The following is a 19,533-nucleotide window of genomic DNA, read 5'->3' on the forward strand; positions in this document are numbered from 1 at the left end:
GATATCAATTCTTAGAGTTTAGATGCTGGTGCTATCTTGATCTTACACCAAAGTGTCCACAGAAGCTTTTTAGACATCAACTAGGATTTCTGTTCTTTCCTCGGTGGTCCTCAAATGGCTTATTGAACAATGGCAAGTGGCTTCAGTTGTACAGTGATAGTGCCAGGACTAACACCCATGTTTTCCCATGTGCCAGCAATGACACTGGGTAGGATGCCCAGTGATCTGACCCATGAGGTTGGAAGACCTCAGTGTTCGAAAGCCACCTCTAGATCTCAGAGATGTGAAAATAGAAGAGCAATGTAGAATCCATGAAATACAGTCACTTGATAATCTGACCTGGTCTTTGGGGACAGCCACATTCTCTTGGAGGAGGTGATTTTAGGCTTAGACTTGAAAACGGAGAAGTTATTTAGAAGTTGAGGTGGAAAAGTGTCAATTTCGTCAAGGCAGGGCCAGTTTACAGAGCAGATTAGCCGCATAGCTCATCAGGAGCTCAAACTAAAGGGATGCTTTATCATGCCCAGTACTGGTCTGTTTCTCTTGAGTGCTTTTAAATATATTTTATTGATTTTTTACAGAGAGGAAGGGAGAGAGATAGGGAGCTAGAAACGTCGATGAGAGAGAAACATCCACCAGCTGCCTCTTGCACAACCCCCACTGGGGATGTGCCCGCAACCAAGGTCCATGCCCTTGACCGGAATCGAACCTGGGACCTTTCAATCCACAGACCGACACTCTACCACTGAGCCAAACCGGCTTCGGCTGTTTCTCTTGAGTGCTTTTAATATGTGTTTACACAAGTTGCTTGGTGCAAGTATCTCAACATGGTAGTCACAGTCATCTAAAAACACATCAGGTATGGTGTAGATAGGCTTTGTGATTTAAATGTAAAAAACTTTCATTTCTTTATTTTTAAATATATATATTTTTATTGTCGATAGTATTATAGATATCTCCTATCCCCCCTTCTCCCAACCTCTATCCTCCCCCCCCCATCTTCACTATCCTATTGCCCATGTCAATGGGCTATGCATATAAGTATATAAAAAACAACAACCTTTAAATATACTATTGCACCTTCCTAAGAAACTATCCTGTTTAATAATTGACAAAAGAAAGTCAAAGAGAGACAAAAATAGAGACTAAATAATCAATTTTCTTCAAAATATGAATTTTGCTTAGCTCCAGGTGAAGTTGTATGTTAATTAAATCTATATCAAAAAACAATTCTTATTAAAAGTAAATTAGGTTCACCCCACTCTCACCTAATACATATTGAACAAATATTTAAAGACTAACAGAAGGGGCTCCAGACTATTGTCTTCCTGAGCATGGATAGATTTCTAGCTTGCATTGGCCAGCAAAGAAGGTGGCAACTTCAAGGAATGAGTTGAAGGGGAGTGCAGCTGAGACATGGAGTAGGCCATCGTAGGTAGGAAAGTGAGGGAGGAGGGCTGGAGGCTATCCCAGAGTCATACCATATAAATTCTGTGCTAAGGATTTCAGTCTTCATCCCAAGGGAATTTGGGAGTTAACAAAAGATTTTCAGAGTGAAATGACAGGATCATATTTGCATTTTCCACTCTGACTGCTGTGAAACAAGTGGACTGTTGAGAGCCAGTTATTTTCTCTCTGGGCAAGCCATAGGTCTTCATTTGTGCAGCAACGTGGATTTCAAAGGCTGGTGAACCTTCTTTCAGGCATTGTTTTTTGAAAGGGGCATATGAATTAACCATTCACAGCCACATCTGAAAACTCTACAAAGCCAAAATTAAAAACCACAACAATAGTAAATGTACAAGCAATCTGTTAAATGGAGCCTTCAATGGTTCTATTTCTTATTTTTGTTTGGGATAAATCCATATATATATATATATATATATATATATATATATATATATATATATATATATATATATATATATATATGACCCTAATATGCAAATAGACCGAACAGTGGAACAACTGAACAACTGGTTGCTATGACATGCACTGACCACCAGGGGACGCACTTAGAACATGGCAGGCATTGGCCATGGCGGGATGGTGAAACAGGTTAGCGGGGGTGTAAGACCAAGGCTGGCCACTGGTCACTGTCATGGGGCAAGCCTCTGGAGGTTACTGAAAATTCTTTGCTCCTGCGCACCATGGTCCCGCTGAATGCCCACAACTGCTGCTTGTGCCTGGCACTGCCTCTGATCACTCAGTGACTTCAGCGGGTTCAAGTGGTGGTCCCAATTGCTCCTCAGGGCATCTCTATCTGCCCCTGCTTCTGATGGGCGATAGGGGCTAGCAATCACCTCTCATGCCCGCACCAGCTGCTGGCATGGGAGCCGCCTCTTTAGCCGCCATTTACACCGACTGCCAGTGCCCTGCACCAGTCCTGATAGTTCAGCACCATTTGTGGTATGAGCGATGGCTACCAGCCTCCATCAGCCCTGAGGACTTCTACACCTCCCCTGGCTCCTGAGGGGTGATCAGGACAGCAGTTGCCGCTCTCACTCACTGCTGGCGCTGACCCCAAGCACTCTGTGCCATTAGCAGATGTGAGCAGGGCCAGTGCCATCAGTGTGTGGGAGCAGCAGCGGCAGTGGAAGTGGGGCTGCCAGCAGATAGGGAACTGGGGGTTGTGACAGGAGGGGCTGAGACCCACCCCTATGCCCACTGCAGCCTCGAAGCCCAGAGTTCCTTTCAAGGTGCACGAATTCATGCATTGGGCCCTTAGTTAATTAAATAATAAATGGTCAAAATCAGGATTTGGGACTAAAAGAAAATTTCCTGTAAGATAGAGTAAGAAGAGATTCAGCTCAGTAAAAGCTTGGAGTAACGCACTTTAAGTTGACTCTCCATACCTAAGAAAAATGTAACAACACTGAAATATTCCTGAAGTGTTATTGGCAGTTTTGATTTAGTTGGTAGTAACTAATTACTGTTGTTGAAGAATGATCAAATTTATTTCAGGAACACTCCGTGATCAGAGCTGATGACAACAGTGGGTTTGGGCTCACCAGTTATTCCCCTTAAGCACCTCTGTGCATGGCATTTGACTTCTTCACAAAGCTTTTTGGTGTAAGCATATGGTTCTCATTTTATACCCTTTACATGAGCATTCCAATTAAACAGGAATACTTTTGATAACAATGGTGAAAGCTAATAAGAACACAGTGCTGACTATGAACTAAGAACTTATTTAACCTTTATAGCACCACAGAAAACACTGATATGACCCCATTTTAATAGATCAGGAAGCTAAAGCACAGAGAGGTTAAATAACTTGCCCAAGGCCACACAGCCTGTAGGGGTTGTGGGGCTGGAATTTGGGCTCAGGGAATTTAGCTTCAGAGTCTATGTGCTTCACTACTATACATATCACCTCTTCTAAATTAATGCTTTCAGAATAGTCAGTTCATGATTTATATATATATCTATACACAATATTCTTCTCTTAAACATTTTCATAAACTCCTCTAACTGGATCACCCAACCCATCATAAAAACATGGGAAATTTTTGAAACTAAATCCAACTGTACAGCACAAGATGAGTAAAGTTTAAAAGCAAGCAGATGTTTGCAAAGCATATAAAACTCAAATTGCTCTACACTTGATGCTATTTGGAACACAGGCATAATTCTTTTCAAATATGATTTTATCTAAATGGTGTCCCTTAAAACTTCATTTTAACACCCAAACGATCCCCAGCTGTTTGGGAGATTGGCCCCTGCTGGGTCTGTTTCCCAGCACTTCCCATATTCCACCATAAATATTCATGAGGCAGTGCTCCTGCTGCCCCAAGTGTGTGTGTGGGGGGGGGGAGGGGAGGGGGAGGAGGGGGATTCATTTTTATGAACTCCTCTCAACCCGGATTAGCGTCTTTCACCTATTACCCAACTCCTGAATTATGGTTTTGTTCTGGCCTGGTCTCCGTTTTCTTTATTTTCACTGATATCTGAGAAATATGAGGAGAATGTGAAGTGTGAAAGAAACTTCTAATTCCAGGAAGTTGGCCCGAGGACGATACAAAATCAATTTTTAAAATACAATATCTTATTCAAACTCCATACCCAGCCCAGTGTGAAACCACTGTTCTGCTTTGCCGGGTTTCCTGGGCAGCAGCAAGGCCTCCGTCAGAGGTTTGTAAACTTAATTCGAGGGCCAGGGGTAAGGATGATGGAGCAGCAGAGTGGAGGGAATGCTATTTCCATAGACAAGACACGCTTGGACTACAAAAATGATGATTTTCCTCATATGATTTATGTTTGTGTTTAGATTCCAAGAAATACTAGGAATACATCTGCCATTTTGGGAGTGAGAGGTGTCAGGAGTGTGAATTTCCCCACCTTTGCAGTTCTTTCTCTGCCCCTCTCACTGTGTGTGTGTGTGTGTGTGTGTGTGTGTGTGTGTGTGTGTGTGTGTTGAGGGGTGAAGGTGGGGGGACTCTTAATCAGCTCTACTGTTTCCATTTGTCTTATTTATAACATATTCTTCTGTACCCAGAGATGCTCTTGACCTCTTCCCGATTCAAACCAGGACACTGTGACAGCTTGCCTTGTTGGTGGGAAGAATGCTTGATTTTTTTACTTTAGATTTTAGTTCTTATACCTGCATGGTACTAGCTAGTCAGACACAGTTGATACAATATTTAACTTCTTGAAATCTCCATTTTTGCATTGGTAAACTAGGATAAATATCAGTCACAGGTGCTTCCTGTGCAGCATATGTAGGGTATATATGTAGATTGAGAATTTAGCATAGTCCATCACAGCTACTCAGTGTTGAAGGGAGAAATGGATAGTGAGGATCCATGTGGCCTTAGCACCCTGGGGCACTGGGATCAATTCCCACTGCCCATGGGTTTGTGACAACAGCAAGTGTTCAGCCTCTGGACTTCCTAGAAATGCCATCCAATTCTATGAAGGTTTCTGCCATAATATGAGTGGACTGCGAGGAGAGGCTAACTGAATTAACTGCACTGAGTAGATAACTACATAGAGGAGTGGGTAGTACCTTCAACTGCTCTTTCTGTAAATGTTATTCTGCTCACTTTGAAATGCATTAGAACCTACAAATTACCACCAACCCTGTCAAGACTACTGCACAAGAGGAGATGCTGGAAGAACAATTACTCAGCAACAAGGATGTATTATAGAGTTCCTGGAAATGGACCTCATAGGTAGATACCTACTGACACCCTCACTGCCCAAGTCAGGAACACTGGCTAGAACAGAGTCAATGACCCCAAAATCTGAACACAGTGTGTGGGAGTCATTCAGGCATGAGTCCTGCAGTCAGACTGCTGGGGATCGAATTCTGTTTATGCTGTGCCTCGTACAGTGCCATTGTACCTTTGTGCCATTGTGACCATAGCTCAGCCTGTATACTACTAGTAAGCCTGTTTCTAATAGCAGTAGGACCTGTCTCAAGGTTCAATGAGATAGTCTAGGTAAAATGTTCAGCACACTGAACACAGGATTGGCCCAATGCACTCATTTTATACAAGCTTAAAAATGAATGTTGTCCTTGTTTTAAGTCACTAAGTTTTAGGATCACATTGCCCTAGTTAACTACAACACAAGATAAGATAACCTATGCAGATTTGTGTAAGATACTTTATATAGTAAATAGCTCAGAGCAGTATAAATGCATAGTTAGACACTTACCCATTTAGTAGTATTAACAGTTAAAAATCATTTTCCCCCTCCCAGCCCATCAATAATACTGGATTCCTTTATGAGGAATTTGTCATGTTCCTACTAGTTGAGAGCACCAATGCCAGATCAGTAAACCTTTATATCCCCTACCCGCTGTCTCATTACTCTATCACCAATATACTCTGTAGGACTTTGTCAGACTCAGGATGCCTTGGAGCTTTTATTGTAGCTGCTAGCAACTGTGCTTTTCATGCATTGTCTCATGGAATTTTTGCCAAAACCCTGGGATATAGATAACACCTGTATTTATAGATAAGGCAGCAGATATTCAAGAAGGCTAAATGACTTACTCAAGATTATACAGTCAATGGCGGAATTGGGACTTGAATGCTGTTCTGTCTGATCCTGCAGTCTGTATTCTTTCCCCTGTGCAACTCAACCTTGGCTGTGAGGTCTTCAAAGGACTCAGGGTTCACTGTTTGTTTTCAGCCATTTTACATGTTCTGTACCTGCAGATTTTGTGAGTATAACCAACAGTTATACTTTTGGCCTATGAGAAATTAACTTTTGAGGCTAAAAATATTTTTTGTAACATTATAAGTTTGAGTGCTGTGCTTATATATGGGCCTGTATATACACATAATATAGAATTATGTATAATATATAGTATATAAAAGTATATAATATATTATATATTATATACAAAATTATATATCATATAATTATGTATGCATACATTATATATCTATAATAATAAAAGGATAATATGCTAATTAGACTGGACAACCTTCCAGACGAAGCTGTGGTTGCTAGGGCTGAGGCAAGCCACCTTGGCTGTGAGGGCCGAGCCCCTTGCATGGATTTCATGCATCGAGCCTCTAGTACTTATATATGATTATATAAAGGGAGGAATTATAGTAGCAATTACTAATTTATTTGTGGCACTCTACAAAAAGCTAGATAGTTCTTCATTACTAGATAAAAACTAAACAGCCTCATAAAATTGATGTTATTATTCTAATCTATTCAAGATTTACTGATTGCTGTATTTAAAAAAATTATTTTGAAATGATATTTAGATTCACAGAAGAGTTACAAAGAGAGTACAGAGAGTACTAATATCCCTTATTCAGTGTCACCTAAAGTTAACACTTTACACATGAAACTAACATTGGTATGATGCCATTATCCAAAGGGCATTGTATTCAGCTTTCACCAATTTTCCACCAGTGTCCTTTTATCCATTCCAGGGTCTAATCCAGACTACCCACATTGCAATTAGTCAGTATACCTTCTTAATCTTCTCTAACCTGTGACCATTGCTCTGTCTTTCCTTGTCTTTCATGACCTTGAGACTTTTGAAGAGCATTGGCCAGGTATTTTGCAGAATTTATTTCAGTTGAGTTTGTTGTTTTCTCATGATGAGACTGGGGCTGTAGAGGTCAGAGGTCAATACCTCATAGCCCTTTTCACTGCATTATATCTAGGGTATGTGATACCAACATAACTTCTGACTGATCATGTGGACCTTGATCATTTGGTTGAGGTGGTGTCTTCCAGATTTTACAACTCTAAGTCACCTTTCCACATTCTATTGTTAGATGTATCACTAAATCCAACCCCCACTCAAAAGAAAGGAACAAGCTCCACTTCCTGGTGATAGGAGGGTGACGGGTAGATTTTTTTATGTGTCAGTGAGAAAGAGTGTCTTCACTCCTGAAGCAGCCCACATGTCTGCAATATCTGTTGGTGTCTGGCCTATAGAAACATTTTTTTGGCATTCAAACCTCGAGTCAACCACATCTTTGATTTCTTTACCCTGGGAAATATACCCCATAGAATAATGCCTACTCTTACTTGCTACTTGATTGAGAGCCAAGTCTACTAAACATTCCTTTCTCACCTCTATAAGAAAGAGGTCACTGTTGTTTCTTAGATCTTAGTCTCTTATGTTCAATATAAAGCATATATAACAATGTTTTTTCACATATAAGACTTCTTTCCTCTGAAAGGAAAGGGATATTTTTTTAATCTTTAAATTTTCCCTGGCACCTAGGAAACAATTATTGCTATAAATATTACTTATTTAAAATTCATAAAATGGAATATATTATATATTTAAATATAGTTTATTTATATGTTTTTACAAATATGTATTATATATAAAGTTATGGATATAAAATTGTAAAAATTATAAATTTTATTAAATAATGATAATTCCCCTTGATTAAATACCTCCTATGTGTTGAGCACTATTGTTGGTACTTTATCATCTTTATTTCTAATCCTTACAAAATATCTACAAAAAGTATAATGCTCACTTTTCAATAAAAAGAACCTGATGTTTAGGGGGAGAAGGAATTACATTCCCCAAGATGGAATGGCAAGGCTGGAATTTGGTCTTAAAACTCTTTGATTGTCAACTTTGAACCTAGTAAATGTTTGTAGATTGGCTGATTAAAATTGGATAGGAGAAAAGCAGTATTTGAAGATTGGGCAAGTAATAGGTATTTAAAAAAAATTACACACAATTGCACATGATTGAAGAAGACAGGTGTTAGGCTGCACTTGCGTAAAGAGGCTCTGCCACTTCAAGTCAATCAAAAGAATCATCCTGACATTCAGTGTGAAAACGGCAGCTACAGCCGGCATTCTGTGAGGCGGGAGTCCTAGCCTCCACTTCTATCTGAAAACACGCATGGGTTATATTATTTCATCTCATACCCCCGGTGTGCCCCATGAAAAGTGTATAACTTGATTCCCCTGTCTCACATGGTAACAGGAAGTAAGAAGGCTCTTAAAACATCTACAGAAATTATAGAAATGGAAAAGTTGAAAGTCACTATAAGATTGAAACCCCCATATAATAAAGGATAATACTGAGATGAGATATAAACTAAGTAAAAACTAATATGTGTATGTGATAGAGGGAGAAGGAGAGAGAAATATGAGAATGTATGAATATGGATTTCAGTCCACAGCTCCCATGAACTAAGTGCAGCAATATTGCGTATCTGTATTTTCTAGAAATCAGCCTAAATTTATCTTGTTATACTATCTATTATACTATCCGATTATTAACTTTGCTTATTATTTGGACAACCCAACTCACCTACCTATTGAGTTATATTGAAATGCCTGGGGACCTTGATACTGACCTAGGAGGCCTCTTTACATTGGCCTGTTCACCCAGGTCCCCACGGAAATATCCAGTGTGTTCTATCCACAGTGTCCTTTTGGGTTAAACTATGTCTGTTACTTCTGCACCCACTGTAGGATAAATATGTCATCACTAGCTTGACTGCTTTCAACTCAAATGACCAGTTCCATCCAACAGTAAAGGCTGGAAAACCCTGACAATCTTGCCCTATGGAAGTGGAAACCTCAGCTCTTGGAGGAATTGGTGGACAGCTGTGGCTCGAAGCCTCTTGGCCTGGGTTGTTACCTGTTGCAGCCTCAATGGGACAGAGATTCTGACGCATGAAAGCTTCAATCCTAGGAGCATGCACGTCCCATGAGTGAAATCTGAAACTGACTTGACTTGAGGACTCCCAGATCCTTTTTTCCTTTCTCCCGCTCAGTTACCTGGTTTAATATTTCATCCGCCATCTACTGAGAGGGTCAAGAGCATCATGCTGTCTGGGCTTCATGGTCTGCCCACAACCTCTCAGAATGTTGCTGGTATGAAAGTGTAATGGGCCAAGCATGCTGACAGCCACCTTTCAGAGTAAGGCTGGCCTCTTAGTTCCCAAGTTGCTTCGGCTCCACACAAACTCAGCTCCCAATCTGTCACCTGAACACAGGCCATTGAGTTTAGCCATGGTGAGATGTGTGTAACTGAGCCTAGAGGACAAGCACTTAGAACTACGCCCGTCCTCTCTGTCCTAGACCCCCAGCACCAACCCCTCTGCTTTCCTCTGTTTTCTGTCTTGATACTGTAATTTTAAAATGAAAACAGAACTTCTACTCTGCTTTCTTTCTCCCAATAATCCTTGGTCTAGGATTAGTGTCTGTCACCATTTCTTCTCCAATATAAACAGCACCAATCTTTTCATTTTAAGTGTTGACTTGGGAGACAAACCCGTTCTCATTTCTATGTTCAGGCTGGTCTTGAAAGTGTTTTAAGACTTCAGGTTACATTCAGCAAGCTCGTGCCTGGTGGGTCGAAAGGGTACGCAGGGCTGGCCCCTGTTTCTCAGCTCTGAGTTCATTGATTTGATACAGCGTCTTTTGTTACTGCTGAAAGGGGGCAGAGAAGACTTGGATTAATAAAAGCATGAAATAAAATACATGTGTAAAATGCAGTAAATAACAAGGAAGGGCGTGGGGGTGAGGAGTGGAGGGCTAAAGAAGCTCATTGTGTAAAAATTGAGGTTTCTGTGGTCTCTACAGTGTTATTTGGGAAATCATGACATAGGCACCTCAAGATATTCATTGAGGACTGTCAACTGGTGGATTTCCAAATGAATAGTTGTGCATGAGAAATTAATTTCCAGGTGTGCATGACCACTTAATTTAGATTCCCACCCCACACATGACCTCCCACTCCCTGGCTAATGTGGCCATAGGCACCATTTTTATAATGCAATGAATGTATCGTTTGTGTCATTCATGGTAGACACTCTGCATTCTGTGGGGTGTTGGGTAAAATGCTCACTCAGTACAGGCAAAGGCCCTGTTCAAGGATTTTGTCTATATTACAAGAAATGTCCAAAATATTTGGAAAATACCAAATGATTTGGCAATGCTCCAAAGAGTTAATATATTGCATGAAAAATAGTCATTAGCTAAGAATGTCAATGTGATATTACTATTTTATCTAAAGTTTATGAGAAAGCAAAATGACAAAATACTTCCTACAAAATACACTCTTATAGAAACTGGTGCTGCATTCCAGTCGCTGTGGTTTGTGGTTATCACTGTCATCATGAAGCAGTTATGATATGTCTGGGCTCCATCAGAAACTGTATGAAGAGACACAACTCCCTGACTTGGGTGTTGAGCATATGTATGACCTTGTATAAGTTCCTTAACCTATTTTATATGTTAAGTAAGTTGGTCTAGATCATTTTTATTTCCACTTAAATTATAAAAATTCTGTGATTCTAACTCACTAAGACTTAATGAGCACTAATCTGAAGCATAATGTACAAGATAAATGATTTATTTTGGGTCTGATGGGGCCATCCATGCATTTATGGTAAGAGGGCAATCTTAAGATTTAAGCTATGACAGGAAGAACAAAGGATTAGATTTTTCTAGTCCTATAGAAGTCATCTGGAGAATGTTCACATTAATTACTTGCAATTTAACTATTTTAAGTGGCATCCTTAGACAAGCAAAAGATGAACTGAAATTTCCTTCAGCATATATTAGAGCACAAAAGTCTTCCTGAATTGTGTGACAAGGCCTTGCCCAACACTTCCATATCAGATGTTCTTAATTGTTTTAGCAGTTTCATCTACTATCACCATACTTCTGACAAAAAAGAGGCTTACTAGTATTTAGTTTGTTTTTTAAATGGCCAGAAGGTCCATTCATGATAGATTTTTTTCAGTTTTCAAATGATTTTCTTTATGATGTATTTTATGCTATTTGTCTTATATCTTTATTTGCTAATTATTTTAAAAATAATATAAAATTACAGGGAATTTAAGAACAATGTCAAGCTTCCAAAATTTGTTTGTTTTCAACAATTTTCATCTTAGCATATTTATTTCCAATCATTATATCAATGAAAATAGGTCTGTACACAGTTATAATCATTGTGTTTGGGTATGACATTTTTTAGCCACCATCAATATAAGTAATTTTTCACTTTCAATTTGGGTGTTTTTGTGGAGGTCAATGTATGAGCCCCAACTTTTCCCTTTTTTAAAATATCCCCTTTTAGAAGCGGGTAAGTAAGCACAAATTAAAAGGAAAGACTAAAGCATAAAACTGAATAACTGTAGCCAAGCAAGGGAATGAGATGCAAAGTCACTTCAGAGGCTGGAAGTCAAATGGGAAGAAAGCATATATTACCTGGTCTGTCAGAGAGAAGAAAGGTGAAGGATTTCTGTACGTGGAAATAAGGAATTCTCTCAGCTTGAGCTGCAGCCATCATCTGCCATATGCTCTAATTGCTAGTTTTAGCTTTCTTCCTTGATTACATAGATTGTCCATAGCTCTTTAACTTTGAGCTCTGTTAGTGAAGCTGGTACCTATGTCTGTATTTATGAGATGGATAGACTTCTGTTTGATAGATCAATTATTTGGTTAAATATTGAGAATGACTGCATTACTAATTGAGCTGCCTTGCCATGGTTTGGATTCAGACTGCCAAGGTTCTAGAATCTCAGGCATTAGAGATTATCTAACATAGCCTTTACCCAAGGTAAGATCCACAATACAAATATCCCCAATTGAATTATTCATTAGCTTTGCATCTCCCAGGGCTGGGGTAGTTAATACCTCTATGTCTACTCTAGGAGAATTGGCTAGTTAATAGGTGAAGAAAGCAGGCCCGGAATAGGGAAATCAAATGCAGAAATCCAGTCGAACTGTTTTTATAGTTACTGAACTGTGGCATAAGGATGTAACATGATATAAATATGTAAATATATCATATTCAAAATTGAAATAATAGAAACAATTTTTTTCAACACAGCATCCTTTGTATGCATATTAAACCCATATGCCTGTGCTTTCTCTCATTTTTCTTGAAATGTGTCTTTTTCAATCTGTCTTTTATTTTCCAACTTTTGCTATAGATGCAGGTTCAGAAAAATAATTCCCTACTATACGGGGAAAAGTGGGAGAGCATGATGCTAAGTGGCAACGGATATTAAACCCCAAAGTTGGCCTGTGGTGGGGTCTGTGTCAACCTGAGAGCCCATGCTCCCTCCAGAGGGTAGCCGGCACTCAGCTCCAGACAATTGCTGACACTTGTTGACACCTAGGAATGTGGGTCCTGTGTTACTAATCTGCTTTCTCAAGAAAAGCTAGCAATCTGGATTTTTAGTAGCATTCTCTAACTTATAAATGTTTCTTATTTTAAAACACAGTTTGAGCCACAAAACATATCTGGGGCCTAGATGACACTTGTGTGCTGCCATTTTGCCTTCTCTGGCCTATTCCAGGGCTTTGCAAACTATGGCCTGTGAGCCAAATCCATTCAATGCCTGGTTCTGTAAATAAAGTTTTATTGGAACACAGCCATACTCATTTGTTAATGGTACCTAGGTCTGCTTCTGTGCTCCAGTGGCAGACTTCAATAGTTAGAATGGAGATTTATGGCCTACAAAGACTAAAATGTGTACTATCTCGACCTTTACAGAAAAAGTAGTATATAGATCCCTGTTCTTTCCCAACTTGGTAATGTTTAATGTTTAGAAAGAAATTCCTTATTTTAATTGAAATCTGCCTTTCTGCAACTTTCATTCATTGGTTTTTGTGTCTGTTTTTTATTACTCTGGCATTCATAGAAGACATTTGGACCCTCTTAGATTATTTAGTCCACATGTGTCAAACACAAGGCCCGCGGGCCAAATCCAACCCGCCAGGCCTTGCAATGTGGCCCGCACTGCGCTGTCATCACTGCACTCCGCTGTCAGTTTATGACACTGTCAGTTTATGACTGTTCAGTAAACCATTCGGCCCGCGATTTAGGCTGGATTTTAGATTTTGGCCCCTTCTCTGATTGAGTTCGACACCCCTAATTTAGTCAAAAGACCATCCAGGGATGATCCAAAAGCTGCCACCAAATTAGACCTCACATCTTGGATGAGTGATATATTTTGGAATAATCTAAGACATTACATGTTCATACAGAAAGTGGAAGGAGTTTGTTAGCCAATTACAACTCCCCTCCCTATATCCCCCGAAAGCCCCAGGGGTGGTCAATAGGAACACCAGATGAATGTAGCCTATGAATGTTTCTATGCAGCCTAAATTCTTCCTTGCTCTTAGAATAACATCTAAATTTTGTTCTATGGTCCACAAAGTTTTGCACTATTCAATCTGGCCTCTCCAGCCAACTTCTTCTTCCTCCCACAACCATATTTCTTTTCTTCATCTGGGCCTTTTTCAATTCTTAGACATTCCAAGGTCTTTCATATCTTAGGCTCTTAGCACTTGCTTTTTTTTTTTCTGTCTGACACATTTGTCCATTTCCTCAAAAGGAGGATCTTTATCTTTTGGATTTTAGAAATCTTCTTAAAGACATCTTCTCTAACCACCCTCTCTTAGATGGTACAGAAATTACCTCTTAGCACACTTTCCACTTATCAAATCTCTCTTCATTATATGCATCTTGCTTATTTATCTGAATTCTCATGTACTGTCATGAGAATGTAAGTGTATTGAGACCAAAACCTTTCCTATGTTATTTGTTGTTTTTTCCTAGGACCCAGAAAATCGAATGCATGCAGAAATAGTTGAGGAATAATAAATTGTACATCAGAAGTAGTTTAGCATTATATAAATTCCACTCCTGATTATTTTGTTTGGCAAATGAACTTGCAAAACCCATCCATAGCATCTTAAAAAAAAACACACCATTTTACTATGAGTGAAGTTTTGAATTAAATCATTCCTGCTGAGTAATAACTGAATATCTATATTTTCATAAGGGCATTTTTAAGTGTTCTTGTTAATGAAAATCTATAATCATTTACTAACATGTTGATTGTGAATTAAAATAACAATATTAATGTTTTTAAATTAAATATTTATTGTTCAGATTATTACAGTTGTTCCTTTTTTCCCTCCCATAGCTCCCCTCCACTTGATTCCCACCCCTCCCCCTCCCTTTATCCTCCCCCAACTGTCCTCAACCATTGGACAGTTGAGAAAACTGAAGCCCAAAGAGAAGGTCACACAGTCAGGTTGTCTACTTCTATGCACTTAACTGTGTTTTCCTTTGTTGCTGATTGGTTTGTTTTATAGGTTCTGGTGGCAGTGAGGACATCTCTAATAGTCAATTTCACTATAGTAAATTTTTCTTTACAAAGTACCCATCTCATGAATCTTCTACAACCCTGTTTCCCCGAAAATAAGAGAGTGTCTTATATTAATTTTTGCTCCCAAAGATGCGCTAGGTCTTATTTTCAGGGGATGTCTTATTTTTCCATGAAGAAGAATACAGTACACATTTATTGTTAAATGAAAATAAAGGAAATTTATTACCTGTATACGGTACAGTAGTACAGTAGTTGTCAACACAAATCAGACAAACTGTGAATCCTACAGTATCAAGAATTTACTCATTTATTCAATGGCAGTCATGTCATCATCTTCTGGAACATCATCATAATAATCCAATTCCTGAATTTCCTGGTGAATTTCTTGTGATTCCATTTCTTTCAGAATCAGTGGACCAAATCTCTCATGTTTAGCCTAGGGGGGGGGGCTTATTTTTGGGGGGATGCCTTATATTTCACTCAGAAGGAAACCTGTAAGTAGGTCTTATTTTCAGAGGATGTCTTATTTTGGGGGAAACACGGTAGATCCACATTAATCCCATGAGAAGTCTTAAATAATTACTCTGACCCTATTTTACTTTTTAATTTAAGAAATGGTTAAGTAGAATTTTGGATGGCATTAATGCCATGACAAAAATGTCAAATAGAATGTGGTAGAAATGGAGTTTGAATCTCAATTTATCCTAGTGCTCTTCCTGTGGTACCTGCCTGTCCACCTTCTTCTTTTAATGTGCAAATTAGAATTTAATGTTGAGCTTAGTGATTAATAAAAATGTAGGTGTTCAAGACATGCTAAAGATCCTTATGATGATGTACTGAAATGTTAGGTGTCTGTGGGTTCATGACAATAGCAAAATATTTTTTTTATATAGTGCTTAACATCTGTAATTATGGTTCTATTCACTTTACATTTTATCAACTCATGTCATTTTTGCAGAAAGCCTGAGAAATAAATACTACCTTATCCCCATTTTATAGTTTGGGAAACTGAGGCATGGGAAGATTATCTTGCCAAAAATAGATAGTTAACAGTCAAGTTATGATTTAAAGTCAGTAGGCCTATGTCAGTTTCAAACAGTTATGTCAGTTTGCTTCCTTTCTGACTTAATGTATCTTCAAACTAAAGTAATGGGCCTGTTCTGAAAGCTGAGCTTAAACCCTGGAGAACCTGACTCAGTAGGAAACAGCAGAATTCTAAGTTATTGGGGCTACCCATCTCCTCTCCTCACGGCCACAGTGGCCTGTGGAGAGGGCATCTCTGCTGCCTTCTGTGGAAAGTGTTGAGCAAGGTGCTTTGTTTCCCATGCTCTTTGGCTCTGCTCCATGCAGGAGAAGAGTCATGTTTGGCTGCTAATATGGTGAGAGCCTGTCCTACAAGGGGCTACACTAATCACATAATCACACGTAACCAGCTGTGTTGGTCAAAGTGACGTGTTTCCTCCCACAGTTTGAGGTTGAAGACCTTGTTCATGATGACAGCATGACATTTGCTAGGGTGTTCCCACTGCTCACCCACCTTGTCACCTGGTGGTTGTTGCTATCAATGGGAGTGGAGTTAGGTAGTTTAGAAATTTTGCCAAATACCTTGCTTGTCATCAAAGCAAATGGTTGGTGAAGAGAGGAATTGAATGTAGTGGTGCTGGAAGCAGGGAGGCCACTGGGAGGCCTTGGTGCCCACAAACAGGGAAGGGAGACACCAGCTTTTAGAAATAAAGAGGTTTTGTAGATGTCTCCAGGGAACAAATATTTGTTGAATTGTACTATTTACTAGGCCTTGGGCATTCAACTTTGAACAAAATATATACCTTCTTTTCTGGACTTATGTTCTAGTGAAAAGAGACAACCAACAAGTGAATAGAGAAACAAGATGATTTCAGAGAGGGACAAGTGCTCTGAAGGAAAAACAAATGGATAGAATGACCTATGAAGGATAGGAGAGTTGCTACTTCAATTTGTGGGGTCAGGGGAGCCAGCCCTGAAGAGGTGACCCTTGAGTGATGGGGAACCAGCCTTGTGAGTTTCTCTGGAGGAGTGTCCTTGCAGAGGAACTATACTATGACCTGCTTCTCTCTTTTCCTCCAACTCAGACATGTGGTTAATTTCCCCAATGCCTCTTCCATCCAGAGGCTGTGCCTGCTCTTGTCTTTGCTAGTGTGCCTGATTCCACCAGTGAAGAAAGATCCAGTGTTAGCAGATGTCAGTAAAGACTATCAGGTGCCTTGTCAAAACAACAGCCCCTCTCTCCTAAAACCTCTTAAACAACTCAAAAAAGGAACGAGGTTAGTTTGGTATAATGTGTTTCTAGGGAGCATACTACTTCCTTTGCATAATTCTCAGAAGCCATCTGTTTAATAATCTATTCTTGAATTTATGCAGGGGTTGATGTCATATGCCTTGGGATTGAGTCTCTTAAATTCATCAGTCCCCCTGTTTTGAAAATATGAACAACGTTGTAAATTTGCAATCTTCTGGAACCACATCTGCTTTCCACTATTCCTCTAAGATTGTTGACACTGGTTCCGTGACCACATCTGCATGATCCCTTAATACGCTAGGATCTGATGTGCAGCACAGGAAACCTCAGCTCATTCATTGCAGCCATTTCCTCTCTGTCTCCTCATGTATCATTGCAAACTACTGTCTCCTTTTAATCTATTTGTTATATGTGGTTTTATGATTAGAAAAGTAATACATGTAAAAATGGTGAAATATGTAAAACTAGACAAAAATAACTCACATTCCCAATACCTAATGATGATTGCTTTTAGCATCTTGTGATATATCTTTCCAGCCTTTTCTCCACTGCTTCCTTCATACTTTCATATATGTGTATACATACAGTCACACACATGTATACAAAGACACATAAATGTTCACATGTTTAGGTTTTATAATGTGAGAAATAATGCAAAATCCATTTGTAATATGATTTTTAATTTAAAATATTTTAGTAGTAGTATTCTTCCCAGTCTGTATCCCTTGCCTTAAATAGAAGCAATGCTGAATGGAACTAAGGCAGTCCTCTGGGTGGCCTCTTGCCATGGTGATGCCTTTTCTGGTGATATAGAATGTAGGCGGAACAGCACACTTTCCTGTCTCTCTTGGGACTGTCAGAACTCCTTTACCAGGAGTAAGGGATTGGCTCTGTAGTATGTGGGGGATATTTTCAGTTAAATAAAAGCTAGGATGAGGCTCTAAAAAATGTGGGAGCTTGTTGACAAGTTCAAAGAATAGCAAAAAGACCATGGATGTGCACAATTGAGGTAATGTAGGAAATGAAGTCATAGTGGTAATGATTGAAGGATGAAATTACCATCAACTGAGATGGGGAGGACTGCACATAGAGGAGGGTTGTGGGGTGGGGGTAGGTCACAGATTTACTGGACATGTTAAGATCAAGATGACTATTAGTCTTCCAAGTAGAGAGTTTGAGTAGACAATTGAGTATATAAGTCTTCAGAAGAGCGGGCTTAGAAGAAAGGACTGGCTATAATTTGGGGTAGGGGGAGGGGTTCAATAGATAGATGGTTTAAAGTTAAGAGGTATGATTTACACATATACACTGAAGTGATTGTCTATATTTAGAGAAGTGCAGGGATCAGTGATGGGGTCCTGATACACTCCAGTGGCAGGAAAACTGAATAAAGAGAAGGAAACAGTGAGGAGTGGCCAGTGAGACCCAAGGGAAGTCAGGAGAGTGCAGTAGAAGCCAAGGGGAGAAAAGACTGAAGGCAGTCATCAGCGCATTTCTTTGGGTAGATTTTTTAAATTCCTTTTCTTGTGAGTGATATTTTTCTCACTTTAGCTACTTCTTGATAATGGTTTTTGTGCCCTTCTAATCCTGATTATTTTTTCTGATACCCTTTATTATCCCAGTCCATATTTAAAAAGGGTATTGTTGGCTCCAGCGGCCGATTAGACTGAGCAGTAAATTCTGGAACCCTATTCCATTTAAGCGAACGTTCTCTGGTTTATAAGGAAGTGAAACCATAATTTGAGTCTGAAAGTCAGTCTGACTGAGGCACCTTGCACAGGACATAGAGATAACTATGGACATGGAGAGAAACCTGAAAGAATTATATCTGATAGTACCTTTGTGTGATGTTAACTCATGTATCAGATCACTTATTCATCCTCAGAAACTGAGGAATATACATTAGAATAAAACCATCAATCAATAAATGTAAGACTTTTTAATTGATGAATAATATCAGTTAAATGATAAGAAACAGCACTTTCCATATAATGCATTATATTTAATATAATTAGTTTTAATGTAAAATTGGTAGAGTGATAGTTTAATTAAAAACATGCATTAGAGAACTTTATTGTGTAGGCATTATGGTAGATGGGGGTGGTGTAATTTATAGAAACAGGGCAGAATTTGACTGTGTTATTGGCAAAACTAAGCTGCTATAACTGGAAAGCCCCACAATGCTATGGCAAAAAGAAAATAGATGCTTATTTCTTTCCCACAAACAAATTTGGGACAAATGGTCCACGTGGACAAGGAAGCTGTGCTCACAAATTCATTCAGGAACCCAGGTTCTTTTCATCTTTTTGCTCTGTCATTGTTTACAATATTTTCTCTTGTCAAATGGTTTAAGCTTGGATGCAAGGACATCCAGGATCCAGTTCATGGCATAGGGAGAAACAATATAGATAAGTACATTTTTAGGTTATTTCATCCAATCTAGAAATTTCAGACATCACATCAACTCACTGTCCATTAGAAAAAACATAATAATATATAGATTCACATAACTACAAAAAAGGCTGGGAAATGTAGTCTTTATATGCATGGGGCTTCTGATTTTTTGTTTATTCAGGAAAGTGAAGACTAGCTTTCAATGGATAGTTGTTCATCTCTACCACTGTTCTTCAGAGTGCTTTCTATCTTGCCAAGGAGATAAGATGG

This window comes from Pipistrellus hanaki (genome assembly GCF_964339955.1).
Source record: "Pipistrellus hanaki genome assembly, chromosome: 11".
NCBI lineage: Eukaryota > Metazoa > Chordata > Mammalia > Chiroptera > Vespertilionidae > Pipistrellus > Pipistrellus hanaki.